Here is a 12473-nt window from a genome sequence, read left to right as displayed (position 1 = left end):
GCAAACCACCCCAGCGCAGACTGTGGATCCCACTTTGTGTGACACCATTCAATTGGAGCCTGGAGTGAAGCTGCCTGGCGCCAGGGCGGGACAACTGAGTGTTTTCTCCCAAAGCCTGGGAGTAAAGGAACTACACTAGCAGGAGGCCACAGAGTCCATAACCCCAGCTGCCCTGTAGGCCTGGAAAACCTCACAACTTGGAAAGCAGCTGCACCTGTGTTGGGGAACCCCCTCCACCATAAACATCCCCTCTGCTCTAAGCCTCGGGAGCCAGATGAAATTTTATTACCATTTTATTATCAGGAGCGTGAAATTTCCCACATACAGCCAGTTTTCTCTCAGCTAGGCCCACCCCCCACCCACGGGCTCCATAGAAGTAAAGGTAGTTTTTAAAAAAGCCTTAGAGATACTTTAAAGGACTCCCAAAACCAGCTTTCTCGTTGTGTTTATCCCAGCCATGTAATTCTTAATTATTTTTATGTTATTTAATATATTTCTTTACTATTTGGCCCCAAGGGGCCAAATACTAAAATCCTTGAAAATACCAGACTGATAGGCTCCGAATCAACACAACAGAAAAGGCCCAGAGCAGTTTGTCCCCACAAGCTGGAGAGAGCTATGTTTTCTCCCTCTGAAAACAAACTGAAGCTTGCACTTTTTTTTCTCATTTGCCCCCCTGTGACCAAGTATTTACATTTTGCTGAGGACAAAATGATGTCTCAGAGGCAGGAGGCGATTTGACTTGTCCAAAGTCACCTTATTTACTCTTCCACCCACCATACATTCTGCCTCTGGCTCAGCATCCCTCCATTCAGCATAACAATAGCTCTAACATTGACTGGAGGTCTAGCCTACAAATTAGAGGCAAACCAAAATCCAAGATGGAATCCCCACAGCTTGATTTCCTAGTGTTCTCTTTCTTGTCTAAACCCCCATCCTCCCATGCACTCCTACTCTCCAACAACCCACCCCTGCCAACCTGAGAAGGATAGGCTTGCTTGTGAATTCTGACCAAGAGAATGGGGCCATAGTGATCAGAATTCACTTCAATGGCCTTTCTGGCTTGCCAGTCAACACCATATCTCCACTGGTTCTGAAGAAGCCATATACTGCATTAGGAGGGCAACACATAGTAAAGAGCTCCAGAGATCCTCTGGTCACCAGCCAGCAAGAACCAAACTCTGCCAAGAGACGTATAAATGAGCTTGTGGAGTCTTGAGATAGCACCACAACGCTGGTTGACTTTGGTTGCAGCCATGTGATAGACCCTTGAAGCAAGGGCCTCATTTAAGCCATAACACATTCTTAATTCATAATGACCCTGAGAATTACTAAATATGTGTTGTCTTAAGGCATTTCATTTGAGAGGAGTTGCTGGACATCAATAGATAACCAAATCAGGAGGACACTGTGCTAAGGAAACTAAGCTAATGGCAGGGAACAGCATGCAGCCAGATATGATATTAGAGAAGGAGCTAAGTGTTCTTCATCTTGATCTGAAGGCTGTCAGCAGAAGGGTTGAATCACACTTGCCAGACTTGTGCACATATGTGAGACCACAAAGCCTACCATCACAGTGACATACTTCTGCTAACAAGGCTACACATCCACCAAAAAGCCATAATTCCTAATAGTGTCACTTCTCAGTCTTCATTCAAACTACCACACTGTCCATCTGTTTGTTTGTCAGCATCCATATTGTACGCATTAACTATCAATCATCTACACTCAATCTATTAGACCATTGTATATAATTTGCCAGTCTATGACCTAAATGTCATCTACCTTTTTATTATCGATCTATCAATTTTACGTCAGTGAATATCTGACAAAGACATACAGTTTGTGTTCTATGTGTCCTGCTTTACACTAGACATTTTTTGGAACACCATACAGAACAACTTGCTCAAGTACAATGACTTACCAGCATCATGTAACATATAGTTATTATAGAGGCTGTTGAATTTTTTTTCATGTTAAAATATTCCACCTGGAACAGCCACCTGAGAAAACTGCATGCAAGGGAACTAAAAAGTTGAGGGAGCTCAGTTAGAGGAGTAACAAAATGGTTATGATTTTTCATAATGATTATATACTATGTAAATAAGACCAATAATAAATTAAAGGAACATCACTTGTCATTTGTGTAGCGATAGCCTCTGAATTGTAAATGCTGTAGGCACTAATATATCTGAATTCTCTGTAACAAATTGGACCATCAAAACCTATAATAAATTTTATTGTCTTATTTTTCTGCCTGACAGATTTGTTTATTCTTTCCTCTATGTTTCTCCTACTCATCAGCTTTGACTTCTAGCATAGGCAGAGGTAGGAGCGAGAATAAATTAAACCATGTTGTGAAAGCAGGATGACAACAACCATGGTGGGGGCATGGGGTATCTTTGCCAACACTAGGAAGGACATGAAAATTGAAGCTGGTAGTGAGGTAGCAACAAGTCTTCACTAGGCATGGTTCATTTTTCTTGTTATTTCATAGGAAAAATAACTGTGGGTGGAGGTACCATGAAGGTGGTTTTCAACGTGTTTGTTGAACAGTGTACAGCATCCCATCTGGGTTAGTAACAATTGTAATGGTTTGAATAGTTTTGATGCAGTGAGTTGCACTATTAAAACCAGTTATGGCCTTATTGAAGTAGGTATGTCACTGTGGGTATGGGCTCTAGTATGTGTGTCCCAGTTTCCTGGAAACCAGTATTCTCCTAGTGGCCTTCAGATAAAGTTGTATAATTCTCAGTCCCTCCTACATGTCTACGAATGGCTTGATGATGTGGACTAAACCTCTGAACCTGTAAACCACCCCCAATTAAATGTTGTCATTTTAATAGTTGAGTTGATAATGGTGTCTGATGAACAGCTCTAAAACACTCATTTATTTACTTTTTTATTAATGATTTAATTCAATTTAATTTATTTAATGTATCAGTGCCCTTTTGCATATACTCTGCCTGCCTGAGTAGGACACCAGATCCCATTACAGATGTTTGTGAGCTACCATGTTGTTGATGGGAACTGAACTCTAGACCTCTGAAAGAGTAGCCAGTGCTCATAATCCCTGATTTGCCTTACCAGTCCCCTAAAACACTAATTTAGACAGAAGTTGACACAAAAAACTAGGCTATTGTTGTGATTGGCCTGATCATGCTTTTGCTTAGAAGAATGTGGATTCTGGGACTTTGGATTTAGAAAGTATTGGAGTGCTTTAAATGAAGCTTAATGGCCTATCCTAGAAGGACTGTGAAAGACTTTGTTGTCAAAAGTGATTTTAACTGTGCAGACCTGGCCAAAATGGTTTCATTGGAGAATTTCAGTATTTGGTACAGAGACAGTTTTTGTGTCATTTTGGTGAAGAATCTGGCTGGCTGCATTTGGCCACTGTAAGAAGAGTCTGCCTGAAGTTAAGGTGCAAAGATTTAGATTAATTGCTTTGGATAGGCAAATCTCAAAATAGCCAGGTATAAATTCTGTTGTGTGGTTCCTAAAGCTTACTTTTATGAAGAACATTTTAATGAAAAAGAGCAAACTGAGAAAGGAAAAATACAAAATATATGGTTCAAATATTAGAGGCGCACCAAGAAGCACAATAGAAGTGTATCCTATGTCCTAGGCAATAACAGATTAAGAGATTTTAGGGCAAGATCCCACCCAGCTAAGATTAGATCCAGGCATGGCAGTATACACCTTTAATCCCTGGATACAGAACCATCTAGATATCTGTGTTCAAGGTTAATTTACAGAACAAGTTCTAGGACAACTATGCATAAACAGTGAGGAAGTTGGAAAACAGAAAGCTGTAACAGCATAAGGGGTGGGGATTTGAGTGGGTGGGGACATGTTCCAGCCATAAAACTTAGCAGCACAAGGCATCCTTATCTACATGGTTCCGTGGAATTAAAGTACAGAAGGGACTATTGCAACAATTGTTGGTGGTTAGCGGTGCTAATAAGTTAGTGGTGATTATAAAGACACCAGCATTACTGAGGTGAAGTCTGGCAGTAGTTTTCTGAAAGGACAAAAAATTTGTGTTCCAAAGATAGCGAAGATTGTACCTTATGCTGTAGCTGGACTTGGTAACTTGTAAGAATCACCTAGGTAGTACATTTTGAATATATGAAGGGGTCATGAAGAGTAGGTAAGACCAGGGACAGTCATTTGTGAAGGTGCAGTATCAGTTACAGTTCATGGACAAATACTTAAGTGGTCATGGGAAGATGTTGAGGTTTGGCACTATAAAGAGACATTATAAGAGTCTATTGGTGAAGCATAGTTGAAACAGAAGATCGCTGAGTATTGGAGATGCCAGTACCATGAGATTGCCATCCATAACAGCAATAGTACCTGAGTTGAGTCAAGGAGACCATAGAGTGCCACAGAGGGCAGAACTGAAGAAGTAAGCCAAACCCTTTGGAAGAGACCAGAAGATCATGTTTGGATCCCACACATTGGAACAAGAATCTGTGAGGTTGACTTATAGTACTCAAAATGTTAAAGATGCTATGGACATGGGATACCTTCCAAGAAAAGCTGCTAATATCAAGAGAAACCAGCCCAGGAGAAAGAATTTTGTCACAGTCAACAAAAATGAAAAAGGAGTTTGATATCTGAAGACTGCTTTGACATTAGACATGGAGATATTTGGTGTATGGCCAGCTGGTTTCCAGTCTTGAGTTGGATATCAGAGGTAAGTAATAAGATAAATCTCAGAAGACTTTTTGAACTTTGGACTTCTAACATTATTGAGACTGTCATAGTGTATGGGATTTTTGAAGTTGGCCTAAATATTTAAGCATTATGTTATGGCAATTTATGGCACCATATACTCAGGTGTTTGAAAAGACCTAAGTGGGCCACGGAGTATAATATAGTAGTTTGAATATGTATGGCCAAAGGAATGTCATTATTTGAAGGTATGGCCTTGCAGTATGTAAGTCACTGTGGATGTGGGCTTTAAGACCTTCTCCTTCTGACTGGAAGCCAGTCTTTTCTTAGTAGCCTACAGATGATATGTAGAACTCTCATCTTTTCTTGCATCATGCCTTCCTGGACACTGCCATGTTCCCACTGTGATGATAATGGACTGGACCTCTGAACCTATAAGCCAACCCCAATTAAATGTTGTCCCTATAAGAGTTGGCTTGGTCAAGGTGTCTTTTGACAGCAGTAAAACCCTAACTAAGTAAGACACCTTTATTTGAGCCAACTGAAGTCTGTGGTGTGTGGGGGGGGGGGGCAGGGGGTGTAATAAAATGCATTGATAGGCCAAATTTATTCATTAAAGTATTAAAAGAGGAAAAATACTAGGTGATAAGTCAACAAACTTGTTTCTGTGTTGCAATAATAAGAGTTTAACTTACTATGTCCTACATGTACTTTTAAAAAGCGAGCTAAAAAAAAGGGAGAAAGAGTAAAGTTTTTCATACATAAGCATAAGGATCTGAGTTTAGAACCCCAAAGGAAGCTGGGAACACCATTCTATACACAAGTCTGTAATTCAGGCCTGGGTGCAACAGACAGAGCTTTACTGACACAGTGGATGGTGTTAGAGAGAAAGTGCCCAATTCTGACATACTTCTAGCTTTGATGTGTGTGCATGCATGCACATACAAACACACACACACACTCACAGACACAAACACAATATTTAAATGAATAAATGCAATAAAAACAATTTTCAAATACACCTTCTGTTAATGGAGATCAAAAACATAATGCAAAACCCCAGGAACAGTTCTGTCTGAACATTTCATTATTACACTCTTCATTGTTTTCTACATATGTGTAATCATGTACAGAGGTCTGTATCTCTTATAGTTACCTGCCATTCTCTAAAGTTTTCTGAAATTGTTGTAAAGACCTTCTGAGATTTGACTAAAGAATAGCTTAGTTCTAGAAGAAAAAGGCTTTGCTACTGTAAGTAGACCCATCTAAGTGCTGGCCATTGAAGTGAGATCACATGGCTTGGAACTAACCATAGCTGTGAAAAGCTCAAAGAGTCTCCTCTTTGGACAAACGAGTATAATGTTAAATGAACAACTAAATTAAACATTTACCATGAAGAAAGATTCAATCTGATGAACTGGTTTAGTGTTCTTATCAATAATTTTCACTGTCAACTTGATTTAATCTGGAATCAACTAAGAAACATAGGGCTATGGGCATTTCTCGGGAGGTTAGCCTATCTCTTTCCCATATCTAAGCATGATATACTTTCATAGACATTATTATATTTAATGTGCTCACCTTGCATTTTTAAGAGAATAAAGCCTTACAGAGTTAATAGATTATTAGTGAAATTATAGCTCAGGAGAAAGATAATGAAAAGTTAATTCTGTAAAAGATCCTATTCATTCCAGGAGCTCTGCATGAGACAAGTACTCATTCCATGACACTGAGCTAAAACCTTCTCTGAAGTATAGTTTCTTTTGGATGCCAGAAAAAAAAAGTGCAGCTACTTGTCAGAGAGTACTAAGTCTCAAGGGAAAGTTGTTTTTAAATTTGTCTTGCTGCATTTATATCCAAGTATCAAAGAAAAAGTATAGTATAACCTATTGATAAATTCAGTCACATGCTTCAGATAAATCATAGCCTCCAGGAAGAACTGTGGCTGTTAAGACTTCTCAAAGTGACTGTAGGGTGGCTACAAATTTCATCCACTTTCAGCATGATAAATGAACCTCTGGGATCAGAAGGACTGCTTAGATGTGTTAGGCATGAAATAATCACAGGCTTGTTCCTTCTTTGAATTGTGCAACTAAGAATACAAAAGGGGAAGTTTTTTTTTAAATATGTGAAAGTAGTAACTTATCCAGCAAGACCAAATTAAATATAGGGTATATGAAAAGACCTTTGTCAAGATAGAAGCTGCTGTGATAAGATGTAAAAAGGGGCTGCCAAAGGCTCTGCATGCATTCTTAGAAGCCAGGAAAGATCTGAAGGGTGAGGAGCAGAGCTCAGAAAAAGTCAAAGAACAGTGGTCAAGAGTGGGCTATTATTACTTGATATATGATCACTTGGTCCCTATCAAATTTGGTAGCTATTATTTCTTCATATTATATGTTGCTTCTTGTTTATAAGCTTCTTAGTTTGTAGTCTTTTACTTTCTAAAACACTGAAAAAAATTAACTGAAATATGATGGGTCAAATGTTTTTTATTGATGTATATGTTTTTGTTTTTTTTTTTTTTTTGGTTCTTTTTTTGGGAGCTGGGGACCGAACCCAGGGCCTTGCGCTTCCTAGGCAAGCGCTCTACCACTGAGCTAAATCCCCAACCCCAATGTATATGTTTTTGTATTCCTGCATCTTCATATGTCTGTTTTTTCTATCTTTCTCTCTTTGTGTTTTATGAGTTGGTTCTCCTCTCTGTCTCCTTCCCTGCCATTCTGTCTCCCTCTGTCCCTCTGTGTTGTTATCGTGCCAAAGTCCTTTTCTACTGTGAATTCATGCTTTCACATTTTATTGTTTGCTCTGAAATCAGTATGACAACTGGCATTGTCAGAGCTGGGGGTGTCTCTGCCAAAAGTTGGGGTAGGACATGAGACTTGAAGCTATTGGTGAGGTAGCAGAAACTCTTTACAAGGCATTTTTATTTCCCTTGTCTACTCAGAGAAAAAAGTAACTTGAGAATATTTAACACAATTTAAATCTTTTTGAGAATTTTTTAGAAGCTTCTAAACTAGACTATAAATTATATTTTCACTTTATTAAATTGAAATTTGCACGCATCTATCATATGTTAATTTTAAATTTCATTAGCTTTTGGTTAGAGAGAATACATAGAACACTCAATATATTGAGGTATTCTATGTTATATATTTCACTATTTCATATACTTTGGAGAAAAATGATTTTTCATAAAGTATATTCTAACTAGAATTTCCACTTCTCCAAATCCTCCCAGATCCTCTTCTCCTTTCCACCCATGCAAATCTTCACCCTTTCTTGCTGTCTCACTAGAAAACCATTAGGGACTAAGTAATTATCATCATCATCGTTGTCGTCGTCGTCGTCGTCGTCGTCGTCGTCGTCATCATCATCATCATCATCATCATCATCATCACCACAACCACCTACCACAATCCCCCACTTGCCAGGAGCAGAAAACCAAGCAGTCAAGACATCTACCACATCTTTTCTGAGTTCCAAGTTCTGGTCCACACCTTTACATGCAATCCTGCACCTAATTCCACAGCTATGCCTCGCACCTTGGAAGCCTGTGCCCCCTGGCAGAAACAATCCCTGAGGCTTGCTCCTCTCTGGGAGTACCCTGAAAGCCAATAAAACAGACAACAAGATGGTGAAAGGCAAGCACAAGCACATACTCAACAGAAGGTAGTGCAATATGGCAACATCAGAACCTAGTACTACTACAACAACAAATTCTGGTTACCATAACACACCTGAAGAGCAAGACTATGACCTTTAATTTCATGAAAATGATAGTCTTATAATGAGAAAATAAATAAATAGCTTAAAGAAATTCAGAAAAATACAATGAAAAATATAAATGCCATTAAAGAGGAAGCAAATGAATCCATTAAAGAAATAGAAAAAATGCAATCAAACAGTTAAAAGAAACTAATGAAAAGTCCAAGACCTGCAAATAAAATTAGAATCAATAAAAAAAATACAAACAGGCAACTTTGTAGATGGAAGACTCACAAAAGAGAACCGAATCTACAAATGCAAGCACCACCAACAGATGACAAGAGACAGAATACAGAATCTCAAATTAGAACATACATTAGAAGAAACAAACATACATCAGTCAAAGATAATACCAAATCTTAAAAGTTTCTAACCCAAAACATTCAAGGAATTTCATGACAGAACCAAATTGAAATAATATCTTTTGAGTAATGTATGGATATCTCAAGCTGGCAGGGTTGGCTTCATGGGGAGGCATCTCTAAGACATACCAGAGACTTGGAATGGAGAAGGCTTTGACGACTCAATGAGGTGACCATAGATGAGACACATATCTCTGGGGATATGGAACCTTCTGAAACAAGGCATGTTGTGGAGGGATAAGAGCAACAACCCATCCACAAAACATTTGACTCAAAGTTTGTCCTGTCTATAAGAAATGCTGAGACTAAGAATGAAACAGAGACTGAGGGAATGTGTGGGAGCCATATTGGATTTGGGCCTGATTGCTTTGTCACTGTGTGGCACAAGAAGTTTACATTCACAGAATGTTGTCAGCCTGAACAAGACCCTTCTGGGTCTCCAACAAGGTTTGACCCCTGCTGAGCCCTGCCCTTGCATGTGGAAGCCTTTTGTCCCCAACTGGGAACAGTCTGGCCAGGTACTTCTCACCTGAGTCAGAATTAGGCTGGCCTTCCTGGTTATTTCCCTAATTTATTCAGGCCACATAGTCGGTCCTTTGTTACCGAAGTCTCAGCCAGGGTTCCCCACTGTGCTTGACAGATACCTGCTAAGTGGTGTTCTTTGGATATATAGTTTGGTCAATAAAGAAACCAGAAGCTCTCTTCCTCTTCTGGCTTGACAGGAATAACCTGTGTGTGTGTGCTTCTTTCATCCCGCAGGCTTTCGCCCGATTCTCAGTACTGTGTCGGTGCTGGCGCCGACAGGAATGGGCAACTAAAACTAGCCCAACTCGGTGCCCATCCCATGTACAAGCACCAGTCCTAGACCATTAAAGATTCTATGTTATGCTTGAAGGCAGGAGCCTAGCAAAACTATCCTCTGAGAGGCTCCACTCAGCAGCACAGAGACACGCAGACTAACATTGGGTAGAGTTAAGGTGTGCCTATGGAAGAGTTGGATGAGGATCCCAAAGGGGATAGAAACTAAAGAGGAAGTCCACTAGAGTCAACTAAAGTTTAAATTTAGAGACTCTCAGAGACTGAGCTACGAAAGAAATATTCATGGGTTTAACCAAGGCCCCCCCCCCCCACACACACAAACATATATAGCAGATGTATAGTTCAGTCTTCCTGTGTGTTACCCAACAACTGGAATGTGAGCTGTCCCTAAAGCTGTTGCCTGTCTGTTAAGTTTCTTCCCTAAACTGGACTGCTTTGTATGGCCACAGTGGAGAAACAGGAGAAGCAACACCTAGTCCTGTCTTGATAGGTCAGGATAAGGGGATACTCAGGGGCTCCCTACCCTCTCAGAGAGGAAGAGATGGGATAGGAGTAGGGAGAGTGTAAGGGAAGATAGGCAAGGGGCAGCAATTCAGATATAAACTAATGCATATATTAATTAATGGAAAAATAATATGAACAAACATGAATAGAAGAAAACAAATTAATTTTTAAAAATTGGAGCCAAAAATGTCCAAGAAACATACATGACTTAGAGACATACATGTTGGCAAACAGAAACCTCAAAAAGAAAGAACATCAGGAATCACAATATATTAGTAAAAAAAAAACTGTTGGGGAAAAAGAAACAAAAATAGATAAAGCATTATAAGGCACTCCCTCCTATCTCCATACCCTCAAAAAATTTCCATTGAGCTACCTTTTTTCAGGTCTCCTGAAAGCTATATAAATTCTTTAAATTAAAAGCTCACCTTTTTAAAATATTATAGATTGATTTATTTAACTTTTATTGTTATGAGTAGTTGCCTACATGTATGTTTATTAGTCATATAAGTTTCTGGTATCTGTGTAAGTCAGAAAAAATATCGGACTGTCTGGAATTGGTGTGATAAATGCATCTGAGTTGCCCAATGTGAATACTGGGATCCAACTTTGTTGCAAGAACGAGTTGCAAAGCAAATTCTCATACATACCCAGCTGGCTGGTGGAAGGAGAAACTGCCTAATAGCCTGGAAGAAACAGAGACTAGTCAAACTTTCTAGAAGGTTCACGGTCAACCTTATCTGCCTGCCAACAAGAGGCTTAGACTGATGGAACCACCAGGAAAAGACACCCTTTGAGCCATTTTGCTGCCAGTTATGTGTGCGATGCCTTTTAGACTTCCAGCTCTTATGAGTTGTCACCAATGTTTGGGTAGGCTATGGTTTCTTTGACTCTTTTCCTGCTCCCGAAATAAATCCTCATCAATGTTCCTGAAAATATTCCCAACAACAACACTCTTTGGTTCATTGAGATAAACGCCTGTTAATAACCTATATGGGACAAGTAGATATTTGTAAATATTTCCCCACAAAAAATAATTTACGTTTTTGTTGCCACTTAATCCTGTATTTTGAGAATACAGGAACCTTAAAGATGCAAAGTAACTTAACTATCTGTAAGCAGGCCTTCACTATAATATTTACAAAGCCTTATTTCAATCTTCATGGACAAACTTACGTTCAGATATTACAGTAGAACAATGACTTTAACCTTTATATTTCATCATCTTGAACAATTTGGCAGTGTTTCTATCCCACTGCACTCCAATAAATCTGAGCACTGTAGGTTCCATAAATGTTTTAGCTTTATTTAGACCATTGGAGTTCCATGCCTACACACATAAATCAGTGTGGCCAGGGACAGAACTATTTTTCACACACAAAAATTTGTTATCTATGTTTGTAAATGCCTATGCTTTTTTCTTGCTTTTATTTACTAATTAGTGTGGGGGTGGGTCCTTACACCAGTGTGCGTGTACACGTGTGTAGAAGTACATAGATCACGCTTGAATGGAAAGGTCAGAAGATACTTTTTGGAAGCTGGTTATTTTCTTACACTTTGTGTTCAGGGATTTGAATTTAGATAATAGACTTGTGGAAGTCTCTTTACCCACTGAGAAATATCGTTATATCTCATTTGCATTTCTTTTATGTCTCTTTCTGCATTGCTATGGGTATAACCCAGTTCTTTGCACAGAAACAACAATTTTAGCTCCATGAACTACCACCAATACCGAAGCTTCAGAAGTATGCTTTTTACTGTTTTGAAGACACGTTTACCTGTGTAGGTCTGACTGCCTAGAACCTGGCCAGTCTCAAAATTAAGCAAATCTGTCTGATTCTGCCTTGTGAGTAGTACTATTAAAGACATGCAACAACAGGCCCAGTCAATAATGCTTGCTTTAAATTTTACCTCCAATACTCAGGATACTGAGAAAGAAGAATCACAAGTACAAAGTCACTCTTGACTACATAGTGAACTTGAGGCCATCCTGGATTATAAGGGACTTTGTCTCAAAATATGTAGCATAGGTTAAACAAAATATATAGCCAACAAAATCGTTGGAGTTGTGTGTGTTGTTATTAATATCATTGTTGTTAAATATCGGCCTGCACCCATCGGGATAGAGCACACCAAACCAACACGGCTCCATGTGTAGAGATTGAATGGGAGAACAAGACAAGGGGAAGGGTCGAGAGAAAGAATAGAAAAGAGAGGAGGAGGGTAGAAGAAGTCAGCCTTTTATTTGGAATATGACATAACTACGTCCAGGTGGAGTTGAGAATTGAGCCAAAAGATCTTCTGGAAATGTATGGCTGTTGCCATGGCAACAGTGACCAAACATTA

The 12473-nt window shown here is 39.2% G+C and overlaps 1 protein-coding gene across 1 annotated transcript in view; it reads right to left on the bottom strand.

Annotated features, from left to right (window-relative positions):
• The window catches only part of Cd99l3 (CD99 molecule like 3), a 287298-nt gene that overhangs the window by 54726 nt on the left and 220099 nt on the right, over positions 1-12473 (bottom strand). The window lies entirely within an intron of this gene.

This window comes from Rattus norvegicus, chromosome 1, assembly GCF_036323735.1.
Source record: "Rattus norvegicus strain BN/NHsdMcwi chromosome 1, GRCr8, whole genome shotgun sequence".
Taxonomy (NCBI): Eukaryota; Metazoa; Chordata; class Mammalia; order Rodentia; family Muridae; genus Rattus; species Rattus norvegicus.
Note: the sequence above shows the minus strand (reverse complement) of the source record. Positions and strands in the feature narration are given on the sequence as shown.